Raw genomic sequence first — 17,885 nt, 5'->3', positions numbered from 1 at the left:
CTGTAAACATTCTGGCTGTAATGTACGATTTTAGTAGTTCGGTGTGTTGTTTTGATAACATTTTCTGTAGTTTATGAATAAGGCCTTCATGCCAAACCTTATCGAAGTTTTGTACATCTACGAATATGACTGAGCATACTTTTTTAATTTTTTATGGGTTTTTTCAATAGCATCTGTTATTTTGTGGACCTGGTCAATTGTTAAATGCTAGTTAATAAACCCAAACTGGTGTGTTGGTATTAGGTTTTTTCTCTCTGTAATGAGAGAAAATATTTATGTGGTTTCTATTCTTTTATTGAACAGAACTAATATATGTTGGTATCTGACTTCGTTGGTATATGTAGCCTCTGCAGCAACAATTATTTTTCGGCAAAATAACGTTTTATTTCTCAACATAACCTCCTCTTAACATAGTACATATTCTCTGGCCTTTTTTAATTTTTTAAATTTTTTCCAAATAATAAACGATTTATTCGATCCAAATCTTTCACCGCACATCTATTTCGTTAGATTTGAAATAGTAAATAGTCACAGGAGACTAAATTTGCCGAATATGCCGGACTGGGATAGCAGTTTCTATCCTAGCTTATGATCTATGCGATGGCGGTTACACAAATGTGCTTCCATGCATTTTTTTGATGGAACAATATGTTTTTAGCCTAATGTCGTTGTTTTTGTTTCAGCTAAGCATTAAATATGTCTAAAAGCACTGAATAATATTACACGGTGATCATTTTATCAAGTAAGTAAGCTGGTCATCTTATTAACATCACTAGCCGGATTACTGGAAATAAATACAGCATACATATACAAACTATATTCAATTATATAAATCTAGACAAAACCTAAACTAGTAGAACCAAAAATAGTAACTAAAAGTACACGACTGACACAGGTACTAGTAAAAAGTACTAAAATCAGTCGAACCAAAAATAGCGACTGTAACAGTCGTTAGTAATAACTAGTTAATTACTAAACAGTCGAAAATCAATTTCAGTCGAAACTTCCCAAAGCTATTTTTTATTATTTTCAAACCTTATTCAGATAAATTGGTATATTGTATATTACTGAAGTACTGTCCATCGTTAACTGTCAATTTTCATTTAGAATTAGATATGGCTATCGAAATTGACATTGTTCTTAAAATAATTGTGTCAATAACATATCCTATAGTAGGAAACTATTTCCAACGTATTTACCTTGACCTCGGGCGCAAATACAAGTTATCATTAGATAACAGGGTATTGCTGTATAAGTCTATACTCAAGCCCATTTGGGCATATGGAATCCAACTATGGGGTACCGCTAGCAAATCTAATATATCCATCATTCAACGGTTCCAAAATAAGGTGTTGCGTGCTATTGTTGATGCTCCGTACTATATTTCAAATAAAGTGATACAATACGATATTCCTTTAGAGCATATAACGAGTGTAATTCAACGTGTTTGTGTAAAGTACTTCGAAAGAGTGTCATCCAATGCACTCGCTAATCAGCTAAATATGCGACGTGATAGTGAAGTGCGTAGACTAAAACCTTTAACACCACCTGAACTGATTACTGGACATATGTAGACTTTAGAATAGGCTTTAGAATAAGACTAATTAATAAAGATAATATTTTATACAGAAGATTGCGTAATGAACTGATTTTCTACATGCCATGTGTATATAATATAGACAGAAGAAATACTTATTGCCAATAGGGCAGATTGTGGACTCCCGAAGAGTAATAAAAAAAAATTCCCTTGACCTGACACATCATATATTTGCATCGACTCATTTTATTTTCAATTTACGGTATGTAAATAAATATAAGCTACTTAAAAGCAGAAACGCTTACTCCTTCGCCCCAGTTCGCATCTCGTCAAACGTCCTTAAACATCAAACAGAGCGTGTAATGCAAATATCATCTCCAAGTCCTTTATGCATACGAGACGAGGTCCTAATTGCAATGCAAAGCCTACAACTTAACACTTTCCAAAGTCGTAAATATTTCAATCTTATCTGTGGGGTGGCACACATCCCAACCACAAATAACCCTATAATTTACTTTCAAGTAAACCTAATTATAAATTTGCCATCGCTCGTGACCCAACTGCAGAGAGTGGCATTTTTTAAAATTACCTCTACGTACGTATGTGTTGGGGTAATACTTCTGGACTAATTCCAGCTTGCATTCGCCGAATAAATCTGGGTGTTTTATCTATAACATTAGGAATGGCGTTACGTGACTTGCATACGTAAAATTGTAGTTATTTTATTTATTTTGTTTAGTTTCTTTAGTGTTGTTTGTGTTGATATCACTGGGTTACAAGTTATTTTTAAAGAATATGTATAGGTAGTAAGTTCTTATTCAAAACAGTCTCCATAAATTTGTTTGAATAAAATGCTAATCAAAGTAAATGTAAGACAAATAAAAACAAAAAAATATAAACTAAATTGTTGTATTATCTCTTGACTAGCGGCCCGCTCCGACTTTGCACGGGCATAAAATATATATGTCTATGTCACTCAATGAAAACATGACATTTACACATTTTTAAACGCAAATTTTAAATTTGTAATATCTCCGAAAATATTTGTTTAATTTACATGCTGTAAGGAACCATATTGATCTATATTAATTGCACACTGTATTTAAGGTACTTAATTCGATAAGGATTAATGCCGTATTGCTTAAAATAGCTTCGTAAATAAGCCATTTTCTCACGTAAAAAGTAAACAATAAAAATGGTTAATGTGGGTTATCCCTAAAAGATAAACATATACCATCGCGGACTTTTTTGTAGACCTTTTTATGGTGTACAATACTGTAGTACATTAATTTGATCTAACTCGTAGGGTTAGGCAGCGTTTTTGCTAATTGCTAAATAAGCCTAAAAAATAGGTTAATTTACGACATCACGTTAGAAACCTCTAAAATTAGCAATGTTGCCTTAGTATATTATGCATGTATTATACATATAAACCTTCCTCTTGAATCACTCTATCTATTGAAAAAAACCGCATCAAAATCCGTTGCGTTTTAAAGATTTAAGCGCACATAGGGATATAGGGACAGAAAAGGCAACTTTGTTTTATGCTATGTAATGAAGTAATTGTAGATTTTTTTAATTGAATGCGTAGAAAAAATCTCTATATGAAATCCAATCCACAAATTGTGATAAAATATTAGTTTTAGTACATCTTACGGCCATTGAAAAGGGCTGTTACACCAAGACAATGTACCATGTCACAAGTCAATGGAAACAATGGCAAAAATCGATGAATTGGGCTTCGAATTGCTTCCATTGGCCATTGGCCATTACCTAGACTAACATTTTTCTTACAGTTTCCATACTTCGGTAACTATATGCCGGATTTTGATGAAAAGTTATGTGCGTGTTTATAATAAACCATCCAGAACCTAACTTCAATAGATTCACTCTTCTTTTTTCTCATTCTTACATTATTAACATATTTTGCAAATTAAATTTTTTTGTATATTTCCAGAATACATAATAACAGGTCAATTGAAAAGTCCTCGGCCCGCCATAGTAAAAAAATTTTTTGGGCAAAATTGTTTTTTTTATTCAGCACAATTCCCTTCAAGGGTGACACACTGATATAGTGACCCTCCAACTTTTCTATACCATTTTTGTACTACGATTCGTCCTTTGCTTCAAAATAGGCCTCAATTTCGTTGATCACCTCTTCATTCCACGAAAATTTCTTCCCAGCGAGCATTCTTTTGAGATCTGAGAACAGGAAATAGTCGCTGACGGCCAGATCTGGAGGATACGGTGGATGAGGAAGCAATTCGAAGCCCAATTCATCGATTTTTGCCATTGTTTCCATTGACTTGTGACATGGTGCATTGTCTTGGTGTAACAGCCCTTTTTTTCTACAAATGCGGTCGTTTTTCGGCGATTTTGTCCTTCAAACGGTCCAATAACGATATGCAATAGTCGCTGTTGATGGTGGTACCTTTTTCAAGGTAGTCAATGAAAATTATTCTATGCGCATCCCAAAATATAGACGACATAACCTTGGCGGCCGACTGTTTCGTTTTTTCACGCTTGGTGCGAGTTTATCGTGTGCAGTCCACTCGGATGACTGTCAATTGGACTTCGGAGTTAAATGATGTAGCCATGTTTCATGCATTGACGCAAAAACTCTTTATTACGCTTGATCATCGTCAAACATTGCTCCGAATCATCAACTCGTCGTTGTTTTTGGTCAAAAGTGAGCTCGCGTGGCACCCACGTTGCACAGAGCTTTCTCATACCCAAATATTCGTGAATGATATGATATACAAGTTCAGTTGATGTCTTTAAAGTGTCTACTATTTCATTCAATTTCAATTTACGGTCATTCAAAATCATTTTGTCGATTTTTTAAATGTTTTTTTTCTGTAACAACTTCTTTCGGCCCTCCACTGCATTCACCGTCTTCGGTGCTCATTTCACTACGCCTAAACTTAGCATACCAATCCTTGACAGTTGATATTCCTGGGGCAGTGTCCCTAAACCCGAAAACATAAATTAAAATTCCAATATATTATTCTGAATATACATATTAATATTCTATAATATACTGAATATACACAGACCTGCAAAACTAGCATACCACTTTCACATTTTGTGTTTTCTTAAATTTATTTCATGGTATCATAACTCTAAATGGGCTTTATAATTGCTTAATGAAACAAACTTTAGATTAAATCAATCAACCAATGGCTCAACCGATCAAGCTGGGGGTAACCAGTACCTGTTCTGCTTTTTTTGTGCTATTTTTGCATATAAAAAACATTGCGATTAGGTGTGAGCTTATCTGTTAAGATAATATACATTCTATTCTGTTAAGCATATATAAAATGTCTCTTCGGTTAAAATTACAATATTATTAAGACCATTAGCTGGACCATTCACTAAAACTGATAATATTTGCATAATTTCTACCCGAGATTCGGATGAATCAATAGCTGTCTTACTTAAAGACTTAGTTCCGGATTAGAATCAAGACCATTAAACGGAGTTTGCAAGTTAATTCACTTAGTTATCCGTTCTGCTCTGCAACGGAATTACCACCATATATCTACCGAGACATGATATACGTTTTTAATGGATTGAACTTTTCCAAGTTGCGGAATTTAATTCGAGTCAAACGTTATCGAAATTTGCCTCTGAAAAGGCCGACGTTGAAATAATAAATTACGTCTTCTTATGCATATTAGACATATTTAATAGCTCTGAAGTTGTTTAATATCACTGCGTCAATAAAAATGATGCTATTTTGATTTGAATTGCCACATTAAAAAGTCCACGGAAAATAATAAATCTCTATTTAGAGGATGTCCGGGGAAAGGGGGAGGATGAATAAGTATCTGGTGTGTTTCTGAATTTAATTTTTCCACTCCACCATTTCTGATTCTCTTCTTCCGTTTTAATTATAATTTAAGGCACTTTTTCTTGGACTTATGCTTTTGGGTTATATTTTCTTCTGGAGAACGGCATAAAGAAATGGAATGACATAATTACGGTTGCTACGTCATTTCTGCCGCTTTTACAATGTAAATTATAAACAACACTTACAATAATTAACCGAAAAAATGGAAATTTTAATGGTATTACAAAAAATATGTTTTTGTATAGTTAAAAAAATAATATGTTTTTGTAGAAAATGGTGGTATTTTTTTAAATTAGTAATTGTGTACAACATTCTAAGCAATGCAATGTAATAAGAGAAATAATAATTAGTGCTGCTTGTTGTGCTGGATGAAATAAATCAATAAGATTTCACAGAGTAAAAATGAAGATTTTTGCTTGGCTACATATAATATGTATGGTGTCCAATAACTTTTTATATAAGAAATATATAAACAGGAATAGTAAGTTTAGCAATTAAAATTCAAATATATTATTCTGAACATATATATTAATCACTATCACTACATAGTATAAAACAAAGTCGCCTTTTCTGTCCCTATGTCCCTCTGTGCGCTTAAATCTTTAAAACTACGCAACGGATTTTGATGCGGTTTTTTTCAATTGATAGAGTGATTCAAGAGGAAGGTTTATATGTATAATACATGCATAATATACTAAGGCAACATTGCTAATTTTAGAGGTTTCTAACGTGATGTCGTAAATTAACCTATTTTTTTAGGCTTATTTAGCAATTAGTAAAAACGCTGCCTAACCCTACGAGTTAGATCAAATTAATGTACTACAGTATTGTACACCATAAAAAGGTCTACAAAAAAGTCCGCGATGGTATATGTTTATCTTTTAGGGATAACCCACATTAACCATTTTTATTGTTTTGCTTTTTACGTGAGAAAATGGCTTATTTACGAAGCTATTTTAAGCAATACGGCATTAATCCTTATCGAATTAAGTACCTTAAATACAGTGTGCAATTAATATGGATCAATATGGTTCCTTACAGTATGTAAATTAAACAAATATTTTCGGAGATATTACAAATTTAAAATTTGTGTTTAAAAATGTGTAATGTAATAAATATTGTATGAATTTAGATATTCCAAAGACAGCAGGAAATCTTCATAGTAAGTATAGGGGAAGAGGAATTGTTTTACTCCAAATTTAATGCGTGCAGGCCAAGGGCAGTAATGAATGAACTAAAAATACTGGATCGATTTTAATCATGTTTTCATTGAGTGACATAGGCATATATATTTTATGCCCGTGCAAAGTCGGAGCGGGCCGCTATGTTTTTATATACAACGTTCATATTTTTTCTGTAGTGTATTTAATTTAGTATCAGCATTGCACCCGTGCGAAGCCGGGGCGGGTCGCTAGTACTGAATATATACAGACGCGCGAATATAGGATACAACTTGCGCATTTTGTGCTTCTTTATTTTTATTTACAAGGTTATATAACCCAGTAAGTCGATATTGGACTCTAACTAATCCTAAAGATATGCATTACAGGTAACGATTTGGTACTTTTTACCTTTTATGATTTCTGTCAGATGAGTGTAAAGAACTTGCTGGAATAACGAATATTTGAACCATAATTTTTAAAAATAAACCTTATGTTTTAATATATATTTTGAAAATGTTGTATGTTTAACGTTAGCATCTATATACATAAAATTTTTTGTATTTTATTAGATAACGTGGGGCAAAAGTCCGGCAACTATTTTGATTGCCTATAACTCGGCTCAAAGGAAAGATAAGTAAGTTTGGTTTTCATAAAAATTTTAATTGATCTTTACATTTTTTTTCTGTTAAAATTGAAAAATTATGTCGGCGACCGCGATTCGCTATCCAACTTTTCGCATTTTTCAAGGCATTTTCATGACATCCTGCCACACCTGGGACTGAATTTCTTCAATTTCGTGACGAGTCTTTAAGATGTTGAATCGTTTGGAGCTTATTCACATAAGCTTTTGATTTAAAAAAAAACCATAAGAAAAAGTCTGGTGCTGTTAATTCCGGAGATCTGACTAGCCATGATAAATCGCCACTCGCGAAATTAGTTTTCGTGGAAAAACGTCATTCAATAATTGAATTGTTAAACGAGCTGTGTGTGCTGTGGTCCGATCTTGCTGAAACCACAAGTCCTCTAGTCCTTGCTGTTCCATTTCAGGCATAAAAAAATTTCGAATCATGTGTTGGCATCGTTCAGCAGTAACAGTAACTGCAAAACTTTGGTCATTTTCAAAAAAGTAGGGACCAATGATGTTTCCAGCATGAATACCACACCATACAGTTGTTTTTAGTGGATGCAATGATGTTTCATGAATTAACTGAGGATTCTGTGTTCCCCAAAACTGACTGTTCTGTTTATTGACGTGGCCACTGAGAAGAAAATGGGCTTCATCGCTCATTATCAATTTGGACGAAAAATCTTCAGATTCACCAGGCAGCCCTAGGATTGCTACTGTATTCAACTCGTTAATCAGGATTTCTTGGTAGCAATTTGTGGACTAATTAAATGTTTTAGTGAAACAATTCGTCTTAAAGTGCGCGCAGAAATGTGTAACTGGGAACCACGGCTCCAAATTCATATTTCCAGAGACTGCAACACTATCGCGCACCAGAGCCATATTTTCAGCGTTACGAGACGTCCGTTGTCTTCCAGAAAGAGGCCTGTCTGCTGATGTGCCGTACTGTCAAAAACTCGCACGTAAGCGATAAATTGTGGTTTTGTGAGGCACTGGACGATTAGTATACTTTTGACATAATTTCGGCTGAGTGGCAATAACGAAATGATTACTTTCAACGATTATTGTCACTATTTCTGCCCGTTCTTCTCCCTTATATTTATCCACAATAAAATATGGACATTTCAACAACACAATGGTGGTCACATTATCAGGATGGCACGCAATCAAAATGGGAGAGGGTCTTTTGTCCCACTTGTTCCTATTTAAGACATAATAACGTACAATCTCTAGTTAAATAAGTTAAGTTATCATTTGGCAGGTTGGGAAGTATTTTTTTGATTTGTAGTTTGAAAATATATTACACAAATGTTCTTGCACAAATTTTAATAAAACCCTATCTATCAATCATACTGCTTAATAAATATATCGACTTGGTGCACCATCATCTGACTCAGGCGTGCAAAACTAGGTTACCACTTTCGCATTTTGTGTTTCTTTATGTTTATTTAGAAGGTTATCTAGTTGAGTAAGGCATTGATATTGATTACTAACTAATCCTAAAAATATACATTACAGGTAACTATTTAGAGCGCTTTACCTTTTATATTTGCCGTCAGAAGAACGCAAAAGTCATGCTGAAATGATAAATATATCGAATCATAAGTTTTTATTATTACTTTACCCGATATATTGGTTGATTAATATATTACGAAATAAGATAATAATGATAAAAATCTAATAATAATGCCGCAAAGGAAAAGAAAATTTCTAATTACATTAATGATTCTCCGGATTCCGCGGAACGAAGAAAAAACTTTACAGCAGAAAATACTAAATAAAAAAAGTTTGCCTTTAAATTATAATTAAGAAAGCGACGTCTTTTGGTTTGAGGTAGCGAAGAGAAGTAGAGGGAAAGATTTACTAGCCATTTAAGCTTCTCTTTTTTTTTTGGTCGATTTCCAAAATGAAAATTTATTATCGTTCTTGAATTAACTCTTTCTCGAAGGCACTAATTTATGGCCATATAAAAAAAGAGGCTTACGAAGGTTATAATTTGGAATAAAACAACTTATATAGGAGATATAGATTTATTGATATATACTTTGATATATATATATATATATATATATATATATATATATATATATATATATATATATATATACGGGTTGGAATGAAATAATCCATTGAAGATGATTTTTGATACAGTCAGGGATAAATCACAATTCCCATTGCATCTGCTTTTTAAAAGTAAAAAAAATAACGAAAATAACATTCCAAAATGTTTTTTTTACAAAGTAATAATTTTTATACTTTATAGCTGCAATATTTTATGCAGTTTTACCTTTCAGACCTGTCGTAGTATGGCTTCGCTGAATAAGTATTAGCAAAGATATGCTATGTGAAAAACCGAAATAACTTTATCCAGTCTTGTGTTAATACAGATTTAAACGCATTTTTACGCGACTTCAGAGGAGGAGGAGGAGGTTCTATGTTGGACTGAATTTAACAGGTCAATTGGAAAGTTCCCGGCCTACCATAGTAAAACCCATATTTTTGGCAAACTTTTAGTTTTTTTATTCAACTTAATTCCCTTCAAGGGTGATACACTGATTATAGCGACCCTCCGCCTTTTCGATACCATTTTTGTAGCACGGTTTGTTCTTTGTTTCAAAATAGGCCTCAGTTTCGTCGATCACCTCTTCATTCGACGAAAATTTCTTCCCAACGTTCATTCTTTTGAGATCTGAGAACAGGAAATAGTCGCTGGGGGCCAGATCTGGAGAATACGGTGGATAAGGGAAGCATTTCTAAGCCTAATTAATGGATTTTTGACACGATGCATTGTCTTGGTAAAGCAGCATTGCCTTTTTCTTCAAATGCGGCAGTTTTTCGACGATTTCGCCCTTTAAACGTTCCAATAACGCTATGTAATAGTCGCTGTTAATGGTCCTTGCTTTTTCAAGGTAGTCAATGAAAATTATTCCATGCGCATCTCAATACAGACGCCATAAACTTGCCAGCTGACTGTTGCCTTTTCCCAGGCTTTGGAGCGTGTTCATCGTGTGCAGTCCACTCGGATAACTGTCGATTGGACTTCGGAGTGAAATGATGGAGCCATGTTTTATCCATTGTCACATATCGATGCAAAAACTCGGGTTTATTACGCTTAATCATCTTCAAACACTGCTCTAAATCATCATCTCGTCGTTGTTTGTTGGTCAAAAGTGAGCTCTCTCGGCACCCACTTTACACAGAGCATTCTCATACCCAAATATTCGTATATATGATGTACACTTTCAATTGATATCTTTAGAGTGTCTGCTAATTCATTCCGTTTCAATTTACGGTCCTTCATAATCATTTTGTGGATTTTTAAAATATTTTCTTCGGTAACAACCTCTTTTGGGCGTCCACTGTGTTCACCGTCTTCGGCGCTCATTTCACCAAGTCTAAACTAAACATACCAATCCTTGTTGGTTGATTTTCCTAGAGCAGTGTCCAGAAATTCGGCATCAAGCCAAGTTTTTACTTCAACTGTATTTTTTCCCTTCAAAAAGCCATATTTTATCAAACCATTTTATACATTTTTTCACAAGAACAAAAGTTGCTTCACTCAAAATGCCATAATTCACAAACTAATGATCCGACAGCTGTTAAATTAATACACGCATCTTTTGAGGGTTAGGGCTAACTAAAAAACAAATGGATTGAATTCTAGAATCGCCAACTATGTGTCAGGCCGGGGACTTTTCAATTGATTTGATTGATTGTTTATTTTTGTGTTAAAAATTTACGTTTGATTATTTTTTATCCTATAGTAAGTTCCTTAATTATTTTTTGAAATCGATTAAATTTTTTTCTTAAAAATATTTTTTACACCTAATTTCATAGCTAACTACGCGCACTGTTATTAATTAAATCGCACATTGTTCCGTTTCCCCTAAATTAAACAAATTAACAACACCCTTAATAGGAACACTTGGAGTTTAACCCAATTTTAGTTTAATAAGATAAAAATCTCTTTACCGCGTCTCGTTAATTAAAAAGCACGAGAAAATTACTCATTTTTTTTTTCATCTGGCAATTAGGTAACAGGTCTGATTACATTATTAATAATCTCGACGGTGTTAAAAAATCTTCGTTGCAGAAAGTCGTAAATCAAAGAACAAGAACTCACTTATTTAAATTATAATTAGGATAAAAGGGATTTTCCGTTGTTGTGTCTCACAAATTTAAATATTCTCAGAGATATGAGAGATCAGAGATATGACGTGGAACAGGCCGTCACCAAACTAACCAACACAGAATTTAGAGATCATCTAGCTTTTTGATTATTGGGAGAAAAAGAAAAAATGGTTACATAGTTGTTAAATGTTTTATGGTTAAATAGTTACATAGTAAACAAAATCAAAAAAAAAAAAAACAAAAAAAAGCGGAAAAATAATTGATGATCAATAACCACAAACACCAAACATAAAAGAAATCAATAAGAAAGCAAAATCCGGTGAAGTTATAAGTAAAATATAGGGTGGTGCAAAAGTACCGTTACTTTTGACTGCTGAGTGGCAATAATGGGACGATTATTTTCAATAAATATCGTCACTATTTCTGCTCGTTTTTGTGGAGTATATTTATCCGTAATAAAATTTGGATATCTACACAACACAATGGTGATAGCGGGAATTTTGCACCACCCTATATATAAATAAGGCTACATTAAAAACAGTGGCATAGATGTTAAGCCCAAAGTGTCTATCATAGAATAAGTAGTTTAGAATTGTAAAACCATACCAAATTAGGGAAAAAACAAATAGCTTATTAATAGCGTTGGGAACTATCGACAGTCGAACTAGTCGATAGTCAAAAAACTAGCAATGCACGGTTCAACTGTTTTTTTTTTCAATTCGTGATGTCAGACGAAGATGAATAAATCCTTTCCTGTATAAATTGTGAGAGAGGAAAGGACGGAGATAATTGCTTGGAGAAATTAATTTTATATGTATTTATATTTTCCAACGGTGGTATAAACGAGACGAAGATGTACGTATTCCTTCACGTACTAACTTTAAAAAAGAAAAGAAAAACAATAATTACTGCATACAATTATAATAATAATACATAACATAACATAATTAAAAATGATCTGAATGAAATGATATGAATGCTTTATTTATTAATGAACGGAAATATTTTTTAACAAAAATCGAGAGAGTAATCGAAATATTACCTATTATTGCCATAAAAAGAGTTAAAAGTATTTTATTATTTATTATTCCCAATTTCAATCTTTTTACCCTATTACTTAACAATCTTGGAAAATATCGTTCCAAAATGCTGCTATATTAATATACAATATATTGTTATTTACAAGTAAACTACCAAACATATCATAATAAAACTATATATATTACATATAAATATATGTAAGCATAAATTGGATACATTTTTGTCAAGGTCGCGGTTAGAATGACAGAGCCAGAACGTTAAAAATCAATCGAATGAAACTAGTAGAACCAAAAATAGGAACTACAAGTACACGACTGAAACAGTCGATAGTAAATAGTAACAAAATCAGTCGCACCGAAAATAGCGACTAAAACAGTCGATAGTAAAAAGTAGTCAATTACTAAACAGTCGATAGATCCCAATGCTACTTATTGGTATGAATTTATTAGTTTGCTATAATAAATAATTTTAAAAAATATTAGAAAAATGCCTTAAGCCAATATATAATTCAACAATAATATTTGTAGTCATAGCTTTGCTGTTATTATTTCATTTTTATTTTCCTTACTGGTTTGAAAACAAGTTACTGTTACATTTTATTTGGTTTAAGGAAAGGAAAATATGTGATACTGATATAAAATTGGTAAAATTTTGAGATCATATGCTGTCGACCGATGTTAATTGTTACCTTATTCGTTTATTAAGACAATTTTACGTTTCTTTACGTTATATATAATGTAAGAGGCTGTTTTGGTTTCTAATTATTTCTGGAATTTTAATAATTGTTTCGCGTGAATTATTTTTTAGTCGTAACTTCGTACGGAAATAGCACATTACATACATAATTAATATTCCGAAACGCTGGATATATCCTAACCTGCTCAGGCAGGAAGAAAATAAACATAAACACCCCCGCGCCGTTGCGGTTTTATTTGCGAAATTTGCGTAAAAGCTCGCGAGCTTCGCCCAAGATTAACCACTTGGCTGCGGTCGGAACGGACTGGCTGCTGCCTCAGATTTTAATTATACGAAATTACTCGGCATTTCACTACTTCGAAAGCTTTACTTTAACGTGATGCAGACCGATTTGCAATTCATTAGTCGAATGGTCGGGCGCGATGCAAGTGTGCGAGTCGCAGATAAAGACTCGATGGTTGCATACTTGAATATCCGATCGCTATTCAGATCTGACGACGCTTCACACGCTAAATTTGTCACAATCGAGGGGTAATAACTGTGTGAGGTGTCTCACTTGCCGTATAACATCTGACGTCTTAACGGAAACTGTTCCATGTCGAACTAATATGATAATGAATGACGATTTGTACTTGCATATGTGCCTTCAATATGAACGTCAATGCAATATGCTTCATTCGAATTCCTTTACAACTCTCTATTATTAAATTATTAAGGCAATAGAATATTGAGGTTGGTTTAATATTTTTGCTTAAGATATATTTTTCAATAACACTGATGAAACACTAAGTTAAGTATGTAGAAATATTTATAGGAGATCACAAAACTAATATAATAAAAAAATAATTTGCTAAGAATCCCATTGACAAATATATTAGGAAAATGAAGAAGTAGCAGCTTGATAATGCTGTAAAATTGCTATATTTAATGGTATTTGCTTCACATATGTGTAACAAAATCTGATAGTTTGAAACATCTTTTGGCATTTATAATCAAAAAGGAGAAGAAAGAAGCTAAAAAAAATTGTTGAGTACATAAATTGCTATGTTTACATGCTGATACATTTTAAAATGTTTTATTAGCGTTGTAATACAAAGGCAATGTTTAGCAATTGACTACTTTATACTATCGACTATTTCTGTCGCTATTTTTGGTTCGACTGGTTTTACTACTTTTTACCAGTGACTGTTTCACTCGACTGTTTTCAGTCGCTATTTTCGGTCCGACTGATTTTGTTACTATTTACTATCGAATGTTTCAGTTGAGTACTTTTAGTTCCTATTTTTGGTTCTACTAGGTTCATTCGACTGATTTTTAACTTTTTGGCTCTGTCGTCCTAGCCGCGACCTTGACAAAAATGTACCCAATTTATGCTTATATGGATTTATATGTAATATATGTACTTTATGATTTGATATGATTTTTTGCTAGTTTACTTGTAAATAACAATATATTGTATATTAATATAGCAGCATTTTGGAACGATATTTTTCAAGATTGTTAATGTAAAAGGGTAAAAATATGAAAATTGGGAATGATAAATAGTAAAATATTTTGACTGTTTTTATGGCAATAATAGGTAATATTTCGATTACTCTCTCGATTTTTGTTAAAAAATATTTCCGTTCAATTATAAGTAAAGCATTTACTTTATTTAAAAAAGCTCTAGTAGTTATTGTGCGATCATTTTTATTATATCATGGATTAGTTTTTTTTTATGATTAGGTATATGTTTATTTTTTCTTTAGTATTTATTGTTATTGTACTTGTATATTGTAGTATTGTGTATTGTATTGTGTATTGTAGTATTTATGGTTATTTTTAGGTTTTGTTTAAGTTCCATTGTATTGTCTATATTTATTTCAATATATTATATAAAAATAGCAATTAACATATTAAAATACGATAAAGCATTTGTCTGGAATTATTCCATTCCATAAAAAATTCCATTCCTTTTTACAGATCCACAGAACATTCAAATATAAAAGTACTTCGTTCAAAATGAAATTATAAATTACATGTTGATAGTATTCAGAAATTATTTTTTTCCTTTTCTTTTTTAAAATTAGTACGTGAAGGAATATGTACATCTCCGTCTGGCTTATACTACCGTTGGAAAATATAACCACATATAAAATTAACTGGTCCAAGCAATTATCTCCGTCCATTCCTCTCTCACAATTTATACAGGAAAGGGTTCGTATATCTTCGTCTGATATCAAGAATTGAATAAAACAGTCGAATCGCGCATTTGACTGAAAATACTAATTACTATTTTCAGTTGCTAGTTTTTTGACTATCGACTGTTTCGACTGTTTTCCGTCGATAGTTCCCAACGCTAGTTTTTATTATTCCATTAATTAATTAAAATTAGTAGTAATATGACCTTATACTGTTTCAACGTTTGTTCATTCGCTATTTCTATTATTTCATAAAGTTTAGTATATGTTCCGAAGAATAATATGTTGAAAAATAATGTTCCGATAACTCTTGGTAAGGTTTATTTTTGTTTTTGTTAATAATTATTTCATATGGAATTATTATTTCACAAATTTTCCTTCACCAGTTGTTTTGTTTTGTGTTTTCTACTACGAATATTATCAAAATGAATAAAGAATACAAAATTATTTTTTTAAATATAATTCCCTATATTTTAATGAAAAAGAAGAATGACATTACTCTTCCTATCATATCTCTTTTACTAATTATGTCATATATCATTTGTTTAACATATTATTGACACAATTATTTTTTGTTTTTAACTTCTATTTACGAAATAGATTACTTAAATATTATTATGTATTTCGAAAATAAGCTTTTTTGCAAGGAAAATATAGATAATTTGAATTTAAGACATTTATGTTCCTTAATAGTATTTTTAGGTTTTTATTATTACTACATATTAAATACAAATTAATTATTCAAAAACATATTTGGGGTAATAACAACATTATGATACAAAAAAGAGTGTCATTTTCTTGTACTCAAAATCTATACCATTCATTACCTAATCAGTTTATTCGACTTTCACTCAAATTTATTTCACGGTATCACGGATAAGATTCAGCTCGTCAATGGGTGTTAAAATAAAGGCGGTGAGCGTTGGAACTAAGCAAAATATATGCGCGCTACTACTTTGGACTAATTTAGAAACAACTAAAATATCTTTCTGGATGTATCTGCTCCTAAAAAAGAAATATCTGGATATCTGTCGTTCCGTATAATATGTGTATCTACGTCGTTCAATAACGCCATACAAAATACGATCAGTAGACGATATCGAATATCTGGCAACCCCGAAAAATTGATTTTGTATATCATTGAAAAGTACTTTGGATCATTCAAACAGCCCAAGAGCTTCTCTCTCTAACAGGTCAATTGAAATCTCCCTAGCCTGACACATAGGTGGCGCTACTAGAATTAAATCCGTAGGTTTTTTTAGTTAGCCCTAATCTAAAAGATGCGTGCATAAATTTGACAGCTGTCGGATCATTAGTTTGTGAATTATAGCATTTTGAGTGAAGCAACTCTTGTTACTGTGATGAAGATGATCAAGCGTAATAAACCCGAGTTTTGCGTCGATATGTGACAATGGATGAAACATTGTCACGTCATCTGAGTGGGCTGCATACGGTGAACCCGCTCCAAAGCGTGGGAAAACGCAACAGTCGGTTGGAAAGGTTATAGCGTCTGTATTTTGGGAAGCGCATAGAATAATTTTCATCGACTACCTTTAAAAAGGAAGGACCATCAACAGCGACTATTACTAGCGTTATTGGACCGTTTGAAGGACGAAATCGCCGAAAAACGGCCGCATTTTAGGAAAAGGAATGTGATGTTTCACCAAGACAATGCACCGTGTCAAAAATCCATGAATTGGAACTGCTTCTTCATTCACCGCATTCTCCAGACCTGCCCCCCAGTGACTATTTCCTGTTCTCAGATCTCAAAAGAATGCTCGCTGGGAAGAAATTAAATGAAGAGATTTTCGCCGAAAGTGGGGCCTATTTTGAAGCAAAGGACAAATCGTACTACAAAAATGGTATCGAACCCTTGAAGGGAATTAAGTTGAATAAGAAAAACCAATTTAGTCAGAAAATGTGTTTTACTATGTTAGACCGGGGACTTTTCAATTGACCTGTTATTTTTTTATATTTTTTATAACACCATTAAATAACGATCACAACATGTAAACATAATGGTTCCATTTCCTCTTACGTCTACTCAGCGAGCTATAATTCCCCAAATTTGCATCCTTATCGCAGTCATTTCTCAAACTAGCTAATTAAGCGCTTCCAATCGATATTCTCGAAAGCTTGTCATCCACTAAAAAACTTGACCTTCCTTTATATCTCGACGACGTTACAAGACCCGCCCTCCGCATTTCCGAAGCCGACGCGCGGTTTCGGCAACACAAAAAGCCAACAGCGCCATTATCATTATCGCCTACGGGACTGTCAAATAATTTTTAAAAATCCGGAAGTCTGACTTAATAATGCCATAACAATGAACGGTTCCCTGTAAAGAACACATTAATCCCGCAAACAATGGCTCTTAATCGTCTTACGTCTAACCGAAAAAAAAAATCCGCTCTCTTCTCAAATCCTATTACGGCTGAATGGGAATTTCCCGCTATTTATCCTGATAGAGATTTCAGCTTAAAAACACTTATCATACTCCACGGCGAACAGATGAAAGTTTAATTCGATTTCGGGATTATTTGGCATTAGTTATATCTTAAATTGGAGTCATTGACAGGAGAGAATATACAGTTTAAGTATCCTTTAATTTATAAAACCTTTATTTTATTATCAACTAGCGACCCGCCCCGGCTTCGCA

Source organism: Rhynchophorus ferrugineus, unplaced genomic scaffold (genome assembly GCF_030347505.1).
Source record: "Rhynchophorus ferrugineus isolate W39M unplaced genomic scaffold, kcgeb_rfMv2 rfM9, whole genome shotgun sequence".
Lineage (NCBI taxonomy): Eukaryota > Metazoa > Arthropoda > Insecta > Coleoptera > Curculionidae > Rhynchophorus > Rhynchophorus ferrugineus.
Note: the sequence above shows the minus strand (reverse complement) of the source record.